The following is a 22,378-nucleotide window of genomic DNA, read 5'->3' on the forward strand; positions in this document are numbered from 1 at the left end:
AAAGTGAATATTGTATATTATGTATTATATATATATTATATTTTTTATTGCTACAGGCTTTTAAATATGCCAGTCCAGAGGGGTTCAAGTCAAAATACTATTTTGCCATTACCTCATCACCAATCTGGAGCCAATCCTTTTCTATATCAAACATGCTTGATATTTGTGACCGTTCACTGATCAGCGCTGTCACTTGGACAATTAAATGTTAGGCGTACACAGAACATGAAATCAGATTAATCGAAATGCCTTGGTCAGTTTCATCTACATTGTTTTTAATTCAGCACATAACTACAATGAAATAATATTTTGTAATACCAATAGCAAATGGGCTGTGGTTTCCAACAAATCATTGTTAAATGGGTGTTCAGACAAGTGTCCCGTCACTACTCATAGTGATGGCTATCGGGATAAACACATCTGGCAACATACAGTAGAACTAGCTCCAAGCGTGTTTCCTCTTGTTTGTGATACTGCTGTGAATACAACCCTGAAGTTTCATTCTGGAGTCATAACCTAACGCCTTTGGTGGGGTGACACCACTACAGTGGCCACGGAGGATGACTGAAGTACACGGTGACTGGAGCTACAGTATCATGGCTACCGTTGAAATTTGCAGCATCCGAACAGTGTACTTGTGTGACTCCGGGTGGGAAGTGGCAGGTGAGGCGGCTGGCAGAGATTCATGGCCAAGGATGAGTGTGTGTTTATTACTGGGTCTCCCAAAGCATCACACTGGGGTGTTGGGGCATGGCTATCAGTCAGTGTGACAAACACACATTCGTGAAAATAAACGCAAGCTCACACATATACACATCATTTTGAAGTACAATCATCTGTCCATAGACATACCTAGGTGAACATAGCAGCATATGCCTACACCCCGACATTTAGAGCCACTGTCAGATAATCTAAAGGTGTTGTTCAGTGAGTGTATCAGACCAAGAACAACTTTGGTTCTCTCATGATGGATCTGTACTCCCTGTACAGAAAAGGATCTCAACAACCACTGCATTGCTCAGCAATGGAGCATGTTGGGAGTGTGAGCTTTGCGGTGTGTGAAAACTGTGCTGTCTTGTCTGTAGACTTTTTATGTATTTGTTGGAAAATGTTTGGATAATCAATAATCAGTTATATACACACGCTGCAAATAGCCATCTATTGGTATGGAACTTTTGATTTGGATATAAGGGCTTGTGTTGCTGATGATGTTCCACTAGTGTATACAGTAACTCATGGTTACAGTGATCAACTGCTAATATGGATAAAACAACTTGGGCTAGAATTAAATAATTTGCTTCTAGTCACACAGTCTGCTTAAAGTGGTCTATTTTAATACATGGCAACAAATTGAAAAAACACACAACAAAAAAATATGAATTACATTTCCTTTCAGTTCATTTATATTGTAATCTAAATGTGTTTATTTACTTTAACAGTTGTATCATAACACTTTCTTTTTACATCCTCTTCATAAAAAATGTGGGTTAGGGTTAAGTAGGCCTACTTTAACTTTTACTTGAATACAATTTTCTTTAACATTGCACCACTCCTACCCTGCATATAAGTGTATCACTTAACCGATATACTCTAAAAAAACGGAATAAAGCATGCATGTACACGCACTGATCAATGAAGTTATTAATACTTCATTATTGGCTGCAGCTGACTGACTGGTATTAGAAACATCTAAATGAATTGGAATGTTTCAAATGGAAATATGATATGCAGCTTCACTCCTGCATTCTTATTGTTGTCTCCTTCTAGCAGCCCCTTCAATGTTGGAAGTTTCTTTTTTGGGGGAGCAGCAACAAAGAGAAAGAATAAAAGTTTGAAAAGAAAGAGGAAGGGGAGGGCTGCCAGGTGGACCAGTCAATGTTTTGACAGTTTACCAATGGTACAGTCGTGGCAGCAGCCTGTCACTCTCAGATACTCTCCTGAGGCCCATTTACATCTGGGTCTCTCCTGCTTTCTCTCCTCTGGTTTGTGTTCACCTCATCCATTTCTCTCCATCCTCGCACTGGCTTTTTTTCTGGCTTATTCATCACACAAATTCCTCTCTTCTCTCCCTCCTTCCTCCTCGTCTTTCAAGTTTCAAGAAGAGACAGCGAGAGAGGGAGAATGGGCCCCTGCTGTTTGTCTCATTCCACATCTAGACCTCCTTCTGTGATTTAGATTCCTGAAAAGGCTAAAATATTCAACATACTTTGTCATCGTTTATCTCCAGAGATAGTCTACCTGTCTCTATTCTGAAATAACATCATATGCTATATTCATACCACACTGGCTGTTTAATGTTGCAACAACAGTACTTTTTAACATATAAGGATTTTGATACTGTAGTTGGTCCATAACTAATGAATCTTCGTGTTAGTTCATGCAGGACACGGAGGTCATACGCCCCCAGCTGTAACCAGCTGACAGCCAGCCGATTGAATCATAGCTTCTAATGGCCACACACCAATCATAGCCCACTCTTACCTCAAGGACTCCCTCCTCACTGATCCTTTCTACACCTATGCTGTTACAGACCGTACTGCTGGCAAAGCTTTGCCTCCTCCACCCTTTCTAGTTCAGAGTTCATCTTGCATAGCAAATGGTTGAAATGTATTCAAAGTTTACTTCAGGCTCATTCCTGTATACCCGGGGGGTTTATGCATGGTGCTCCCTGTTTTGGCTTAGTAGCTACTTGGCTAAATCCAGGGAGCATTTTAAGAGCGGAGTGTCAAAAAAGAAGGTTGAGATCCCAGGAAAGCTGCCTTAAATGAAGGAATACAGTTCGATATGAAAGTAGGCTAAAGGGACACAAAGCATATAATTAGTAAAGGATGAAATCTAATAATCATTTTCAAGCAAGTGTGTATAACATAAGAATTATGAAGTGATTTAACAAATGTAAAACTGATAATAATAATGTATGTGTATCTGAGTAAAGTGAAGTCTGTGTGTGTGTGGAAAGAACTGATGTAAGCAGGGTGGGGGCCTTAAAGGCTGAGATCATAACAGATGTTGGGGTGTTGTCCGAGCACATACACGGGTGTAACCTGACGCACACTCGAACATTGAGGAAGTGAGAGCATCCACAGAGGGAAGTTAGGTGAATTCCAGAACACACATACCCAGAAAGTGGGGTGTTGTTCGCAGCACACACACATAATCAATGATGTCATGTTAATCACATGCCGAGTGAGGGAGTGTTGGGGAGGAGGGGGGAGAGAGAGCTCAAAGTGTTATAAAAAGAGAGACTTGCAAACAGCAAGACGGGATTCAACGCGGGAGCCACCCAAGTGCTCCACGGCACGATAGCCGTTCCTGGACAAAGATTGAAAGACGGAGATTTTCCTTTCCCCCCTGTTTGACATTAACAACCGGACAACAGATGGACGCAGCCGCCCTAAAGACTTTGTACTGAGCCTGAGGGATCGCTGAACGGACTTCGTTGGCAGTGCAGGAGGAGCCGAAGGTCAGGCCAGACCTTCGCTCCTAAAAACCCCAAAAGGACTTTTTATTACATCGTGAATCCAGCTCCACCGAGCCGCCTCGGCATCGAAAATGAATGAGTATAATCTAAGAAGAAATTGTAACCTCATCGAATCAAGTATAGTATTATTTTATGTGAGCTGTAGCTGTGCCCCTGCTAATATATCCTGCAATAAATATCTAATCTGCATTTAAAGTAAATTTCTCAAGAGAATTCATTTGCTGAAGTAGTAGAAGTTCCTCGTGGCAGTAAAAGGTTAAATCTATTGTATGTTTAACAACAAGAGTTCTGAATGGTTATCCTAGTGACCAGCCCACTTAACAGTCCCTTACGGTTTTAGTTGTAATCCTAGCCATTCAAATCTAACCTGGCAATTTACCAAGAGCCCGGATCCAGAAGAGGAAAGCTGCCATAACTGACGCGACTAGGTAGAAGCGCCCGGCCAGGGTGGCCCCTCGGCCGAGTGCACGTTACCAGAGGAAGCACGGTAGACGTCAGGAGTAACGGTAGTTAGCAGAGCCAGGCGAGTTTCCTCACAGAACACCAGCTCGCCAATCTTTTAATAGAGAGCTGAGTCAGTAGGTAGCCCCGTATCGGGCCAGAGAACCCCCGGATCTAACACAAGCCACCAGCGCCAACTTTAACTGTATTTCCATTTGTTGCAATAAATGGTTAAAAATCTATGACGAGTAGTGTTCCTGACTGAACCAGCCCAATTGGTCCAGAGAGAAAAATGTTTCTGAAAAGGGGGGTTACTCTGATCATTATATTCTAGTCATTTCTTTGATTGGGTTCATCCTGTGCAATTAATTGTGCAAATGAATACAGTACAAAAGATCATCCATAAAATGTTGTACATTCAAGTTAAATCTATAATGCAAGCTTTTACATCCCAATACCATCGAGTCTGCATTTTAATGCTATCCCGAGCTGCCCGTCAATAAGCTACAGAAGGCCCCTACTTAAGCAAAGGAAAAATATTTCAACAGCAATTCTGTTTGAAACTCTTCATTTATTTCTAAAAAAAACAATAAAAAAGGCTGTAAACAATAGGTGAAAATCAACTCTCCCCCCCCCCCCCCCCCCCCTCTAATAGCCAGTAATGGCCAGTTGTTAGACATGGGGCTAGCAACCCCATTCTGTAAATAAAAACTGCTATATGCTTTGGAATATACAAAAAAAGAAACCTCAACATCTGGATCTGAAGGCCTATATGAGCCAACAACTTGTATGCCGGCTGCCAATGAAATGTATCAGGATGTTGGTGATGGGAAGAAGTAGGCTCTGAATATCAAAATTAAACTACGGCTTGGCTTCTGGAATGTCTGAACCATGTTTGAAGCTGGAAAATGTGCATAGATCACCAAAGAAATTATTTGTTACAACCTCAAGATAAGGGAATGTAGATGGACTGAGTCAGGATCAATCAAAACGAACACTAGAGAAACAGTCCTATACTCTGGCCGAGACAATGGCCAGCATCACGAAGGGGTTGCAATTATTCTCCAAAAGGGTTTAGTGAAGTCACTCAATGAATGGAAACTCACCACTAAATTTCCACACATGGTCCGATGAAGGTATCATACATCAGAAACACATCTTCAATAATAATACCCTGGTTTCATTCACTCACTTAGTTCTAGTGGCAGGCGGTGTGTTTTATACCTGGGCCTTCAGTGCTGTTCTACTACAGTTCACTTAAACACTGAAACTTAAACTTAACTATAACACTTTAACTTTAACACTTGGCGTATATAGAGTTCTGCCGCTTCACGTCTCTTCTTGTTGCTGTGCATCGACTAAATGTGTCTCAGCACAACATAGGATGTAACAATAGTTCCTATCACATATAAAACCAAACAAAAATCCATATTCATAAAAACAAGTTGTACAAATAAAAATATAGAAACAGGCCTATTAAATAATGACATAAATAATATTTATGGCAGTTAAAGCTACTGCAGATGTAAAAACAAAAGCAGTTCACTTCCCAAAGCTGCTGTTCACTATTTAAAGACAAAGTCCATCCTCCTTTCTTTGCAAAGAGTTCAATGACACGGTTGTACAGAACATCAGTGCGGTTCAGTTCCAGTAAGAAGTCCTTCTCGATTCATGGACGCCAGTGATAACAGTCGAGCCTCCCCAGTTGTATTTCTTGAATACGTTTGAATGCGTTTGAGCGCTGAAAATGTCCGCTCGACAGAGGCAGCAGATATTGGGATTGTCACCGCCCAACGTGTCACGCTAGCCCACTGACCAATCATGTATGGCTAGGCCAGCTGGAAGGCTCTGACACGTCAAAGAATACGTCAAACTAAAAATCTGATTGGTTGAAGACTATGACAATCAACAATATCGTCCCCATTCACTTAAACTGCAAAGGGATTCACTTGTAATTCTGAAGGCCTCCAGGCAGATTTTTTGTTACCTAGAGACAACATAGGGGCGAAAACTATGGAAGCCCATTTCCGCCACTGTGAGGAAAAAATAAAGATCCTGTTATCTCGAACTTTCGACTTACTATCTCATAACAATGAGATACTATCTCATAATTATGACTTAGCATTATGACCTTTTATAGGCCTATGTGTTTTTTCCTCACATGCGCCAAAGCAACAGAAGCAAGTGAATGAGACGAAGCTTAGCAGATCAAAATGGATACCATAATTGAAGACTACTTTAGATGTGGAATCACAAATCGTGAAATTTTAGTCGTTTTGGAGGAATCACATTATATCAAACTAACCCTCCGGACCCTAGAGAGAAAGCTACGAAAGAACCAACTTTGGCGGAGACGAAATAAAACAGATGAAGCTGAGGTAGCATCCTTCATTCACCAACAGCTACAGACGTCTGGCAAACTGCACGGCTACAGATGGATGCACCAGAAATGTTGGATGGCCGGGATAATTACCGACAGAGAAACTGTGCGTCAATTGATGCGACTGGTGGACGGGAATGGGGTAGCTCTGCGGGCCCGCAACCGTTTAAGACGGCGTATCAGCCGTGGGCCAAACTATGTGTAGCCAGCAATGAAATGTCCCTCCTGGGCTACTGTAGAGCTGGGTAGGCCTTAGCCCCTCCTACTTCCTGGTTCCCAATTTGTTTGTTCCACCATAAATAGCCATACCATGAGCTGCGTCTTTCCCTCTCTCTGACCCCCAGGCTCACGGTCCAGCTCCAAAGAGACTCCCACTTCCCCGTCAAGCTTTCCAGATGGGTGTTGTGCAGTCAGCAGGCAGGAGACGTTGACTGCCACTGCTGTTTTGTTAAAATTATCAATTTAGTTGTATTCATGGTTTTGTTTTGCTTGGTTTTGTGTTGCTTGGTTTTGTTTAAAATAGTTTTGCCTCTTTTATTATAACCTGTGTCACAGGTATATTAGATATATACCTTTTTATTGTTTTTAACATATTAAATTGTTGTAATAAATGTCTTAATCTTGGGATAATCCTGGTCTCCGTAAATCATTCACTGCCACATGTACCCTAAAAAAAGATAATCTGTGGGCTTTTTTAGTGGTTTGAGCCGGTATTAAAGGTGCAGTGCACGGTAAATTCAAAACCCAATCCGGGCCGCCCGTGGTCACATTCGTATGGCATATAGATGGGTACGACAAATTAAATCCTTATGGAATATGTATCAGTGGTTGCATAGATGGCTTCTCGAGAAAAATTATATGGCTAGAGGCATACAAAACCAACAATTTCTGTGCTCTGCTACGCCTCAATCAGTTAGTCAAAATGATGAGATAGTATCTCATTATTATGAGATAGTAAGTCGAAATTTCGAGATAGTAAGTCGGAATTTCGAGATAGTAAGTCGGAATTTCGATATAACAGGATCTTTAATTTTTTTCTCACAGTAGCGGCAATGGGCTTCCATAGGATTTCTGATTGGATAGAAGCTCTACTTAAAACAAGCTGCACTGGAAGCAGCGCTGCAGGCTGGAAGCAGAGCAACTGAGGAAGACAGTAGCTGTGCAATGAGATAATAAGCTATTCGGAAAAAATATTTAGAATACATGTAGTGTATTTAGCTATAACTTTGTGATTCTGTCTAGGGCAGCAGAAAATGCCTTGCTCGCCCTGACGGCCCACCACTGATTGGTTCAGAAGTACGGCATCGGAAGCAAAGAACTTTTGGAATAGCTGCAACTTAAATCAAAACTTAACAATAAGTTTATGAAATAACTATCTTCACTCCAGCTTTGTGGACCTTATAAATTACCAACATTGTTAGATGATTTTTTTTTTTACATAAATCCATTATATTCAATTACCATACATTAGTAACCAAGAGCTTATGTTATTCCATTGGAGCTTTAAGAACCACCACCCTCCTCTAAAAAAGATAGGTCAATATTAGATTAAAAAAGTTGTTACGGTTTTTTTTGTAGCAATTTGCTTCATTCCACGAGTCAGTAAGAGGCCAATCTACTGTACAGCTCCAACACGATCCCCTTGGGAAGTTAGCTGCACTGTATAGATCTGCTAATACCAGTATTGATCAGAGGGACATCGTTGTGGAAGACAGCACAGTGGCTAAGAAGTAATTACCTGTAGGCTTCACACTCCGAAGAGGTAAGTATACTGTATGTGTGTGTGAGTGCGTGCTAATCGTGTCAGAAGGTATATGCACGTAAGCACAACGTTCTACCAAAGAACTAAAGTACATTAATGTCTCAGTCCCCAACTTATTATGAGGTAATTACCCAGCTGGGGAGTCTGAGGAGGTGAAAAACGCACGGGGGGAAAGTGAAGGAGTAAGATGCATACTGGTTAAGGGATTCCTTGATTAATGCCTTATAGGTATAATCCTGATAAGGAATGCAGAGAAACAGCAGAAAGTCATTTATCTGAATGTCACACAGCCAACCTAAAAAATAAATAAATACTTTTTTTAAATACTGCAAATATGTTCTGATGAATTAGGATGCAAAAGACATTCATAGATGTGTAAACATATTTTACATCATGCCTGTTGATTTACAACACAGATGACCCGATAACAAGACAGTATACTTGCACAAGTATTTGTATTACCTATGGGAACTGTTTATGTCATGGGTTTTATTCATGGTAACATTATTGCTGAGCTGATAGATTATATCAAATTGAATTTAAAAGACAATGTTGTTACATTCTGTTTATATGGTCAAACAATTGCAAGGGCAAGATGACTTCCCATTGGGGCCCACACACTACAACTGTGTAAACCCAAGTGTTCACCAAATGGTATGCAATCTACTCGAACCTCAGCCATTTTAACAGCCTCTATTCCCACTGGCTCCAGATAAATTACTTTCCACTGTAATTGGCACTGAGCTGTGCAAAATGACTGTACCGACTTTTTGTTTATTTATGCTCTGTGAGCGTGTGGGGGCAGAAATTACGCTTGGGAAACTCCAAATGCTTTCTAAAAGGAAAAAAAAGAAGACAAATGACTCTGAAACTTTGGACCCACTTTCTTCTACAGCAAATCAACAACCACAGCCGGCAGCAGAACGTACGCCTGCCCAACAGCGGCTCAGCATTTAGTGGGAACGTGTCAAGCTATCGTCACCAGCCATCAAGGCAGTTGGTTTGATGTAGGTCTGAATCAAAATGACAGGCAGACACATCTGACAGAGACATCTGTTCTGATAGTAAATGACACACACACACACAGACAAGCCGACAAGCGCCTCCAGCACCAGCCCTCATCAACACTGCTGATTTGTTGTCGTGCAGCTCTCAGCTGCGTTCGAGGCTGATTGGCCGTGTAACCTTTTAGTTGATGTCTGACTGTCTTGTCACATCTCAGCAACAAACACAACCCCCTCCCATCCACTCACTCAACATTGACATTTGTCTGTCTTGTCGTCTCTTAGCACAGCAGTTTAAGAAATGATGGATGTTGGGTGTTACATAAGTAGTAAAATGGGATGTGATGTCTTGAGTAAAGCAGCATGAACAGAGAGAGCGTTCTTGAATTAAACATTCCACGGTCAGAGAGGGGAATTGAACTGAAAACAGACCAGACACTCACTACAAACTACTAAATCCATCCCCAGATGCACACACAAAGCTTGTCTGAAGCAGTGGGGGTATTACATTTGATGTCTGCATTACTGCATTGTGTGTGCTCACTGTTGCCGCATTATTATCAACAGACTTGGCTCAGATGCTAAACATGACATTAGAAGGGCTCTATTTAAATTCCCTTTATTTTCCGTCTCTTTCAAAAACACGCATGCTTTGTTTGGGCTTTTGCCAGCATGACAAAGACTCTGGATTAGTATGAAGTAGAATACTGCGTAGAATGAATTGGTTCGAAATTCAGCAATTTAATCTCTTTCTTTGTTGCGTAGACAATTGGGAGCTTAATGTGAAATTTTCTTCAATTTCAACACATTCTCACCCTCCACTCATTAAAATACCAACGCTTGGTCAGTGGTCCTAAACTTCACACTATGACGCTCTAGGTTCCCCTCTAGCGTTCGATTTAGACGTGTCAGGCAAGCAAAGTGTCCTTACAAAATAAACTTCAGCGTTCACAGAAAATGTTTTCCATTTGTTAAATGCGAACAATGTCCTTTGAAAATAAACTTCCAACGCAGGATTTCTTCGTTAGGTTTAGGCAACAAAAATACTTGGTCAGGTTTTGGAAAAGATTGTGATTTGGGTTCAAATAATTAGTTTGTTACATTTGTCACGTGCCGTGTTGTGGGTTGTTTCTGCGCTCTCTCTCCTGTGTCTCTTCAGCTGCCACCCTTTCCCTGCCCAGCAGCTGCAGTGAGTGAAGGACGCCGCTTGGCTCAATCACTCAATAGGACCTTGTGGTTAAGAGGCCAGCAGAGGCAGACAGACAAGCTGTGTTTGGATGTTTGGATGTGTCAGGGACGTACACAGCTTGTGGTCCTTTTCATTTGGTACTTAAGTTGTTACTTTTGTTAATCAGTGCTGCCTTCCTTATAGAAAGTAGTTTTGAGTTGGTTTCATCATGATCTTTTCATTTAATTGTGAATAAATCTTCCTTTAATTATTATTGAATTATTATTCCTTAATGTGTGTATTCATCCGTTGCCCTTGACTCTGTTTCCCTAATCCAGGAAATCCAGGGTTTACATTGGAGTTAGTTAAAATCCTAGTCCCATACAGACTAAAGGGCGACTCGGTATCAGACGCAGACACTGACCAAGCATCAGTATGTCATTTGATGAGTTAACAGTGAGAACAGATTGTCTATTCACTGTTTCTGCTAATGGGATGTTTTTAAAATATAGTGTATGTCTTTTAAATAGAGTGACATTGCACAAAGGTTGCATCAGCAACTTGTTCTTATATACGTTTTAAATGTTGATTGCTTTTCCTATCTTAGAAATTAACTCTGTCTGTTGGGTCTGTCTACCAGTGACAATTTGGAAACCAAACATTGCATTAGCCTTGCCCATCATAATGTGGAAACTATGCAGATACTGTAAAATGCTGGTTAGTTAGTCAGCTTGTTACCAATACAAAGTGAAGGAAGCAGCAGGAGCCAGAGGCTGAGACTCTCCCACAGGAAACACGTCTGCTGGCTCATACATGTTGATAGCTTATCTGTGCTGTCAAAATGGACTTATCATCAAAACCTTCTCCAATGCTTGCATCAGTGTCTGCATGATGAGTTATTAACTCATACATTTTTAGATAGCAGCATAATCATGAATTTACAGTGTGAATTATGATCTTTGTGAATTACAGTGTGAGAGTGGTGGCCCAGTCTCTCTTGGTATTGTATTAACGCTAGGTATTGTCATATTACATTCTGCAGGACACAATTTATGTAATTTTAAAAGATATGGCTGGTGTTGTTCAGGTATTTTTTCCTATCAATAAATCATATAAAAATACCAATGTGTTAGTCCACCTCTCAGTGCTTTTAGACTTCCCTGCCTTGTCTTTGGCACTCAGCCCCAAGACCATTTATTCATGTACATCTGTAAAAACTGCTCACAATCTCAAGCTCGGTGACTTTCTAAAAGAGCTGGGCGCCATCATTTGTATTTGTATGACCAATAAGATAGACAGACCATGATATGCATCTACGGGGGGTTTGATATTATACTGTCAATGACTCAATATTGTGCCGAGAGTTTCTAAAACTCACTTTGTGGCCTAAACTCTGTTCTGGAGAAAACCATGGAGGCTACACTGTGTAGCAGTGCCAGTCACTCACTCTACAGAGGTTCCATTTAAAGAGAAATGCCAATAGAGCATGCCAATAAAGCACTTATAGTGTTGCGGAAACTGACAAACGTCTCCATATTAAGTTTGCTGAGAAGCGCAGTGATATTCTGCTCAAAATGTTCCATTGATTGTATACAATTTGAAGTAGCCTAGATTGACTTTACATTACTGCACAGGAAAAGTCAGCCCAAATGACATTGTAACACACTGAATATGTCCTGATCTTTTAATTTGTTTGCTCAAATGTTAAATGAAATCCTATTCATGATGACCCTGGCCATGACTATGCAAATGTTGGAAAGTCAGCTTGAATTACATTATACCACATTGATGATTTCCTCATATTTGAACTGTCATAAAAAAGGAAATGTCACAGCAAATAAATGTTTGATTTCTTTCAGTTGGATCCGGCTGTGGCACCAAATGCTACATAAAGATTCTTTTAATTTGGTGAAGGTTTTTGATGCATGTCATCTTAAAAGTTAAATGCACCATTTCCAGTTACACAACAAAAAAATATACTGAGCCCTGTATGGTAATACAAGATTAACTATCTACCTCTAATTGGCTTGATTACTGAACAACAAGATGAAAACTAATTTCATGGCACTACCCAGCCCATATCACTACAATACAGTAGATTGTATTCATATACAATATAAGACCATCACTATGTGATATCGTGGTCCCTGGGTATGATTCATTTTGGTGATAATGTTTGTCTCTCCTCTGTTCAGGTCACTATGTCTTTCTTGAAAGAGTTTTCACAGTGTGCAGCCTCTTTAAACTTTAAATTGAAAGTGGATTGTGAACTATTGACCTTTTTGACTGGATTGATGCTCCTTCAACCTGACATTATAATAATAAATAGGATATGACACATGTCACAGATGCACCGCAGCCCTGCTGCAGATTGTTTGGATCAGCCATGGCATTTGACCTTAAACAAAACCTTTCTGTCTGTCAAACACACACGCGCATGCAAATACTCACATAGTAAGAGTAGGCTAACATTTTCACACACACACGTGATCACAGGGCATGGTTAAAAACACTTTTTTATTTCTATGCAGAATCACTTTCCTTTGGCCTTCAGTCTGCCAGGTAATAATTTATTGAATTATGATCTTAACTTCATTTCTATGACCATGATGAAGTCTTACTGAAGCCCTGTGATACATTTTACAACAATCAAACTTATATTTAGTATGAAATCTGGATTTGGAGTGGGTCTGTCTAAATACAAATCCTGAAGAGATTATGTATCCTGTTTTTATCAGGACACCTTGTCATAAGGGTGCTGCTTGATTAGTCATCTAAATAATAAAGTTATTATTTTCATTCATTTTTATTTTTTACTGACACAAGCCCTTTCAAGTGAATAGAGATTCCTGCGGGATATTGAAGGCTTCTATAACCATGATGCACAAAATAAATCTGCTTTATAAGAAGATGAGTGGTTGAATGACTTACACATCCATATTTTATATCTGTGCCGGGCTAGACCGCATAGGTCCGTAGAATATCCCAGGAGCTGATCCCGGAGCTGGGCTGACGAATAAAGAGCAACAGGTGATTTAGAGTGGACAATTTACTTAACTGTGGGACAACCAAAGATTCTTGATCTAAAAAAAACATTAATATCACTCAAATTGCTCCTGGATTTGGAGCCCAATTTCAGATGTGTAAGACCTGTTGCAAAATGCTGTCTGTTCTGCCAGGCTTAGTGGGTTTAAGTATGTACGATGTTAAAAAAAAGACATCCTAAGTTTGTTGCTGGTCCAGGATCTTTGTACAACTTCATCCAAATCTTTGGTGTGAGGCAAAGTCACAAAATAGAAATCTAAAGATGATACAAAAAAGCTTTTGTGTAGGTGGAATCAATACTGCTGCATCTGCCTTGAAATGGATATTATAGCACATTCACATGACTCAAGATGATTGCTAGACTGCACAGTTGAATACTGTATGAATACTCTTTACCTCTAGAGCTTCGACTGTAAATCTGTTTCTTCAGTGACTTGACCCAGTTAAAAGAAAGTTAAAAACCTCATGTTGTAGAAAGACTTCCTCTGAAGTGTGTAAGCATGTGCAGGAAAGCATGTTTCATAAAACGCAACCTGGTGAATCAGACCATGTTGTGAGTCACAGATGCATCCCATGAGCAATTATAAATCCACTGCAGGGATGAGCACATCACATACGTGTGGAAATAAGATGTCAAACTCAAGGACATCAAATCATACATTAAACAGCTATTTTTGGGCCATGGTCTTGACTGGGTGTTAAATTCTTCAAAGTCTTGAGAAGAGAGACAGAAATTTCGCAGTAAAAGCCAACATATTAAACTACTATCACAGGAGGAAAGTCACATATGTCTTCTCATCCAGCACAGAGAATATTATGCAGTTTTCAAACAGAAGCAGTATGTGCAACGTTGTGATTGTGAAGTAACGACGTGCATTACGTGAAACGTGTCAATTACTTTGGAGCGACATTCCTGCAACTAATAGGGATGTTGCATGCAACATCCGGGCGATATAAAGTGACGTTGTCACATCTCCAAAAAGTGCTGAAAACATTGGGACAACGTACTGGCAACGTTAAATATGATGGGCTGACACTTGACCCCACTTACATCATTACATCATGTGATGGCACACCGCACACACACACCAGGAAAGACTTTCTCTGGGAAGATGCTAACCACCACACGGCACAGGTTACCCTGAAGCTGGCTCTCACTCTTAAAGGGAGGGACACTGCCTGCCTGTGCGAGCTGTATGAGGTGACTAAGGACGGGCGGCTGTGGCTTAGAGGTAGAGCAGGTCCGGTTTGATCCCCGGCTCCTCCAGTCTGCATGTCAAAGTGAGCTTGAAAAGCCTTGAAAGCGTGGATGTGCCATGCAAAATATCCTTAGCACTAGAACTACTATTTTGACAGATTGTTCAATGTAATAACCCATGCAACAATAGGACCCTGACTTTTCCCGTTTCTTAGACTGCAGGTCTATTTCACTCGTGATTCTGACTGAGAGAAGTCTTGACTTGGGTATGTGAAGCAATTATGCAATGGCATGTGTGTTGCTTAGGACAAAAGCAAGGTAGTGTTGAATGTGAAGTTGTTTGTTTGAGCTGGACAAAGCTGCAAGCAGCAACACCACAGGTTCAGCATTTGGTCCAATCTGAACAGACGGGTCTAGAACGAGCACTGTACTAGTTAACATAAAGAGGAAATTATTGACGCAAACGCAAGAACATATTAAGCATCAGTACGATGCTCACTGCAGACCTATTTGTTTTCCAACAGTATCTGCTAATGCAATATTAAAGAACATAGTTATATTTAGGCACTCTCAGCACTATGTTAGGAAAGATCAAGGTCTGGATTAAGTATAGAAAAATAAAAAATAGACTTGAGCATTAGACTGATATATTGACATTTAAGTAAAATCTTGATCTTTTCTCGTACCATTTAACTCGATCTTTTTCTCACCAGAACCACACAGGACACAAGTGTTGCTGGCTTGAGCTTTGCTAAACCATCATCCACCCTGACCTCCCTATGAATTCAGAGCAGTACACAAACATTGCTGGGGACCGGAATCTAGGCAACAATTAAGTTTCTCCTCAAAAAACATTGCAACAAATTAGTAGTATATGAAATGATTCCTCAGAGACAGGGCTGTATTTTGAGACTTCCCTTTGGAGTTTTAGTAGTTCTGCTTTCTATGACAGAAATAGTTCCTATAAAACCTGTGGATAATGTGGCTGGGGATTTTCCAGAGTAAAAAGGACAATGTTTTGGGACGGAGAAGTTTTTGCAATGCTTTTAGCTTTAAAACATGAAATTCCTCTCCATTGTGTTAGGGTGAAGGCAGAACATTTCAGAGAGAATCATCAGAAAACGTGGTGCAGATCAAACCAAAACTATTTGCATGGTTATAGTTCACTAGAGGTATGTGAGAAAATAAGTGTATGTCGTCAGAGTCTCAATACAAAGACATGAAAAGGCTGAATTCTGCCTTTCTGTCACTGCCTGTTCTTTGAAAGTCTGCAACTGTTCTTTTTCTTTACAACATCTGAGGGACACAAAGAGAGACAGAGATGTTGAAGTTACTGATCAAAGCTGTCAAACCTCTCTAAGGTCCCTGTACAACCTCACTTATTCATTATGCAAAATGTACAGCCATCACATTTAAAAGGACATTTCCTGACCCCAAAAACACTTTGAATCAGTCTTATGATGGTGACAAGGACAGAAGCTTGACAATCAGGACTGTCACATTTTTAATCAGGACGTCATGCTATACTCATGCTGGCTAATCAGACAGTAGAAATTAGTGGAAGCACTTCTGTGTGGAGCAAAGGTTTGTGTGTGCATGTGTGGGAGCACTGTGGTTATGTCGCTACCCTCTGCCACCTCTCAACAGACCAGTCAACATAGTCCTGGCAAACATACAGAGAGATGTTATATGACAGACTGGACTGTAAGCTTTCATTAAATTAGCTTCAGCTCAACGTCCCAATGCATTTTTGCATGGGGCGAGATTTGTGGATTTTGGCCCTTGTTGCCCTCTCACTGAGTAGTGGATGCTATAGAGCCATATGGTGAGGAGGAACACGTAGAGAGACAGAATAAGCAGAGGGGGAGTGAGTATATGATCAATATAGTTCCAACTATCTAGACCTGTCCTTTGAGGACTAGTTTTGAAAGCAGTGAATCCACATGTTCCATCAGCTGTGAAGTATCCTCTCTGAACCACGTAGACATGTCTTCATTTAGAATTACCTATGTCACTGAGTCTACCATTGACACACTTTGACTGAACCTTAATGGTTAAGATGTAAGGTATACAGCTTAGATATAGTGGAGTCCTGAGCAGAGAATGAAGCCGCTCGTGTGCGTGCCCCACTGGCTAGCTCACAGTCGCCGCCCTTCACTGCGCTCATACGGTGGTTACCGACAGCGGTGTTGCGGAGGTGCATCGCCCACCCTCCGATTCCCCCTGTGTAAACACTGGTAGCTCTGTCAACGCTGTTGCTGTTGTTTACACTGCTCATGCTGTTAGCACTAGTAGCTGTGAGCCGTCGACATGTGGAGGCATAACTAGGGTAACAATTATTTGGACAGGCAGTGGTAGCATTGCAGAGGCTAGTGACAGATCCAAGTGGCATCATAGTTTAATGATGTTTAGTGGCCTTCTAACATTTAGGATTTGATAAGGGTGATCTATTATTGCCACCAGTTAAGTCTAAACAATACCTCATATACAGTGAATCTAAAGACATACTACTTCAGATCATATCTAAAACAAGTCAATGACAATTAGGAAATGTCCCATGCATTGACATACTATGCATTTAAAGAGTAAAACATGAGTGAAGAGCCTCATGCTGTCTGTCTGTAGCAGAGCAGTTGGCTGGTACAGTACCTGGTCTGAACTGCTCTTTCCTCTCCTCCACTAATTTACATACAAGGTGAGAATTCAGGCAAAGACTGCTCCATGTAAATAAGCCAGGTATCTCACACTCACAAGGGATAGAGCAGCTTTGTCTTTATCCTCATGACTCAGATACACACTGAGCTACGCACACTAACGCACTTAGAGACAAAAAATACATTTAACTGCACTCAAACTTATTAGAGTGTGAAACTCCAGGTACTGGTTTGTAAAAAGCCATTAAACTCCAACAAGCTGAGTGTTCTGTCTGCTCATGTTTATGTGTGGGTGAGTGCAACACAGTGAAGTGCCTGACAGAGAAATCAGAGCGGTGAGCCAATCCTCACTGGCATAGTGCCTATTAGCTTTGTAACAAATCTGAGCCCTGGATCAGAAAATTATGTTGTTAAAGAATTTTGTATTCATTTCTTTCATGGATTTTTTGGTATGAGAGGTAGTTGACAAGCACTGGCTTACGGCCATACCTCTCTGATTGCACCCGATCTCGTCTGATCTCGGAAGCTAAGCAGAGTCGGGCCTGGTTCGTACTTGGATGGGAGACAGCCTGGGAATACCAGGTGCTGTAACTTCTAGAAATTTTTTTTTAAAAGACAAGCACTGGCCCCTAACAGCAGAAAAAGCTACTATTTTGGTTGATCAAGGAACGGCTTCAAATGATATCAGCTCAGTTAACACCAACGCAACAGTGCAACAAAATAGTGTTGGGGTCTGACTCTGACCTGAGATGTGAGATGTTTTTAATCCCGCGTGGACCGCTTGATGCTGGAAATGATGCTTTGCAAATAGTCCGATGCTTCCTGTATCCGCTGCCTGGCTCTACAGAACACGTGCATTATGTAGCTCTATATCAAGTGTAAACCACATTGTGTAAACGTCATGTAAATCAGATGGTGTTTGTCAAAAAACGCAGATTTACTTTCGCCAGCAGGTGGCGCTGTGAGTATTAGGGAAAATTACCTTGTAGACATCCTCAGGCCATGAGTGTTATCAAGCATGTGAAGTTTGGGACCGTTTGGAACAAGTCCAGCTGAGTTACATCAGACATTTCCTTTAGCCAGTAGGCTTCGCGGGTTTACTGTAGCGCCCCCTAGTTGTCGAATGCAAAAGAATTCTCGGGGTTTGTTACGGGATGCGATGTGCACATATGCTGAAAATTTAGGGAATTTAGTACAAATGGTTGAGAAGTTATGTGTATTGATATTATGCCACGCCCCTAAGAAGTATATTGGTCCATATCTTCTAAACGCTAAGATATATAAAAAAGCTTTTGATAACTTTAGATGATATAGGTCCATTAATGATCCACAGTAAATTTCGTAGAAATCGGACCCAGCGTGTAGGAGTTTGCAAAAACGTGTTTTTTTCACTAAATTCAATATGGCGGAAAATCTAAGGAGGCGGAGCTTAGGGGTCTGAGAGGCTTTTTTGTAGATTTAGTGGATGTGGACATGTGTGTTGAATTTCAAGTAAATCGGACATACTGGCCGAGGGGCGTCGCTGGCCCGACGTTGTCGGTTGCTTGGGCCCTAATTAAATAAGTTTAGACAATAAAAAGTAAGCTGTGCCACCGCAGCAAAGGGGACAGTGCAGTATTTGTAATGAACCAACAACACAAAACAAGATAAAATGCTGCCGGCCTTCAACATTCAACTCCATGGCAATGTTATGAATTATGAATTATGAAGCACAAGTGCAGTCCTGTTTTGTTTCAGTTAGCACAGACCCTGAAACACTCCATGTCCAAGGGGTAAAGCCGTATGAACGGACAGCTGGCCGCAAATATGGTCTCAACACTCACCCCACTGAACAGGCCGCCGACTCTTTGTATTCATATCTATATATAAATATCTTATCTATATAGATGCCAACAGCATTTAGTGAAAATATGACATTCTGGCAGTGGCTGGCCGTGCATTTTCTACCTGGGCCTTCAGTGCTGTCCTACTACAGTTGAACCACCTCCTAATTACCTCATTATGACGCTACAGCTACGGTTATTAATTGTTTCGTGTAAATACCTCATATTCACATAACACTGCAACATTTGACAAGTGAAAAAAAATGTTACATGAAGCTCAACACCTATAACGGCTACAAATGCAGTAACTGCAGATACATGAATACGAGCAAAACTATAAAGGATGCAGGTCTGTCACTATGACGCAGAATGATGGGATGCTTCATCATTATCAGACAATGCATATACCGTATTTTCCGCACTATAAAGCGCACCGGATTATAAGGCGCACCTTCAATGAATGGCCTATGTTAGAACTGTTTTTATATATAGGGCGCACCGGATTATAAGGCGCATAGAATAGAATAGCGTCGTAAGCGTGTCTCTTGAAAGGTGCCGTTTTGGGGTCTTTATACACACAAGTGGTGTTGGACTAGGAGTAAGCACAGTACCGGTGTTTACCGCGGTGCGGCTTTGTAGTTTACCAGTCGTACTGAAACATTTTGACAGAGCGCCGTGTACAACCAGTATGGATCAACCAATTAACCAATTGATCCATATATAAGGCGCTCCGGATTACAAGGCGCACTGTCGTTTTTTGAGAAAAGTAAAGGCTTTTAAGTGCGCCTTATAGTGCGGAAAATACGGTAGTCAAAATCGATCCAGCAAAGCTGCTGCGCTAAAACACGCATTCCGTCACACACTCCCCAGGCGAAAAAAAAATTTACTTTTTTGTATTTAAAATATACTTACATTTTCAATAGTACACTGCAAATATACTATCAAAGAAGTGTACTTTCTGCAAATATATAAAAAGTATACAAAAGTCACGCTTTCACCTATTTTCAAAAATCAACTTTTAACACACTTTAAAATAATTGTACTGTAGTATACTTTCAAGAAATATATTATAAGAAAAATATACTTTAAGTGAAAGTTCTGTGCAATTACTAAAATGGATTTCTTTGAACTTTGTTTTCAAACATATTTTTGGTATATTTCAAAATGTATGCTATAAATTCCATTGAAACAATGTATTTAAAGCACATTTTATGAATATAGATTTAAAATACAGGTGCACACTAGAAAATATGAGCGTTCTGCTGAACTGTGGTGGCATCCCCGACAACAGTCTGTTGTATCTTTTGAATAGTTTGGCGCCAAGTCACTGACCAATCAAGTGCAGCATTTTTGTTGATCACATCCAGCCAATCAGAGCGACCGACGTTACTCGTTCGTTGCATCCTAGCTAGCTTACCCACGTCAATGCAGCTCTTCAGGTGAGGAGGACATGATGCCGTTTCAATTCGCCATATATTACTTACGTAATAAAACACTGAAAGTGGAAAGTACTTCTTTATAATAAAGCCGACCAATTGTATCAAGTGACGTCACAGCCTGACCTCGATGAGGACGATAACTGGATTGAAATCAAATGTCCAACGAGAAAAGAACCGGAGAAGACAGTGGCCGCGAAAGTCCTGCTATTTGGCGGTGAGTTTGGAGTTCACATTTTTCTTTTTCAGCTACTAGTTAACTCCTTAATTGTCTTGTTTTGTCTGAAGAACATGAATGCTTAACTTTTTTATCTGTTCTCGTTTTATCAGATTCGTACAAAGAACTTGTCTCAAAGAAGAATTTATTCATTCTTGGCAAAGACATATGGGCAGAGGAAGCAGGAGTGCAGGCATGAAAAGAAAATGTGTGAGACCGAAATCTTGGAGCCTAAAAAAAGCTGTGCGGGTGAGTGAATATTGATTTGTACGAGTCGTTTTTGTGACGTGATAATTCAATTTATATTTTTGCTTTAACTTTATATGTGTACCCTACATGCTGATATGCTAGCTCAAATACTCTGGTAGCTAGCTAAACCTTCGGCGCTCTCTTGTATGCAGTAGGAGCTGGCTCAAATCGTAGCAGCGGCAACTCGTAGAGGCACTTCCTGTTGCAAGCACTTGTCGCGGCAGTTTTCCACTGTTTGTGGCAGCACCTCTCCCAAACAGTGCTGCGGCAGTTTAGCCTTTATTTTTCGTTATTTGACAATATGTGACAATACATTAAGGTCCTTGAAGGTATGACTGTTGGTAGTTGTAATTGGTTTAGTAAAAAATGACGAATTGTAATAGTATGGCTACTCGTTTTTATTAAACTAACTCACTTAAAGGTATACTCCCTCTTGTGGCCAAATGGGTCAATAACGCTTGTCTTTAATATATACTTGATGTTACTCTACTGAATGGAGGCTCTGTGAAAAATGACACCACGTTCCTTTTGTCTTCCCCAGCATCGTCTGCTGTTCAAGTTCAAATGTGTCAGAAATAAAGTGATGGGATTTACTAGGTTACATGTGTCACACATCAGTCATGTGAATTAGTAGAGAGTGGGAACCTCCACACCACTGGTGGTACCGCTCCATAGAGGGATGTACAGACTACTAGCACCGTTTTAAATAATGAAGCACATTGTATAATTATGTGAATAACGTCTATTAATTCCTAATAGGTAGGTAGAGATCTTCCAACTGTATATTAATGTGTTCCATTGATTCTCTCATATACAGCACGCCTTGGCTGGCAGCACAGTCACGGTTTCGAAGAGGGCCTTCCTGCGACTTAATCGTTCCCGCATGACCCTTTTTTGCCAGGAGCTGGCTGCCCTGGTTTTCATGAAGGATGTCCTTGCACTCTCCGCCCTGACTGGGAAGTCTGGGAAAGAGGGAACACCGAAAAGACAACTGGACGTTGCCAAAGTGCAGGCCATAACAGGTAATTGTCTTGAGTCGTATGTAGACAATTTAAAGCTTCTGCGATTTATAAAGCAGCAGGATCACATGTTCGTGGTAAACACACCACCAGTGATGAAATATACGTTTGACCTGCACTGGTAGGAATATTGGCATATCATATTGATATAGTTCCTCAATATTAATTCTGATTTACTGTTCAAAAAATAATATTGGTTCAACAGGATTTCCTGTGTAGTCAAAATAGAAGAAAATGTTGTATGAATATGCTGTGTGACATCATTTCTCGTCTCTTCTCTTAACAGATGCTGTTATAGAAGAATTTCCACAGACGAGAGCCTCGGACGTGCAAGCAGCCATCAGAAGGAAATGCAACAATGAGCAGTTCAACAAAAGGAAATGAACATGTTTCAATTTCAATTTAGAGAGCGAGAGTCTGAAGCGGTGCAATTTTTGGATGGTTCTGTGTTTTATTCTGAAACATTCTGTTTTGTTTGTACCATGTAAACTTAAAATTGTT

At 40.7% G+C, this 22,378-nt stretch overlaps 1 non-coding gene across 1 annotated transcript; it reads left to right on the forward strand.

Annotated features, from left to right (window-relative positions):
• Positions 1-17,608: 17,608 nt before the first annotated feature.
• On the forward strand, positions 17,609-17,727 carry LOC142935178 (5S ribosomal RNA). Its single transcript, XR_012947790.1, has one exon. It is a non-coding gene; the product is annotated as a 5S ribosomal RNA (ribosomal RNA).
• The last annotated feature ends 4,651 nt before the right edge of the window (positions 17,728-22,378 follow it).

Source organism: Anarhichas minor, unplaced genomic scaffold (assembly GCF_050575085.1).
Source record: "Anarhichas minor isolate MPS153535 unplaced genomic scaffold, ASM5057508v1 ptg000071l, whole genome shotgun sequence".
Taxonomy (NCBI): domain Eukaryota; kingdom Metazoa; phylum Chordata; class Actinopteri; order Perciformes; family Anarhichadidae; genus Anarhichas; species Anarhichas minor.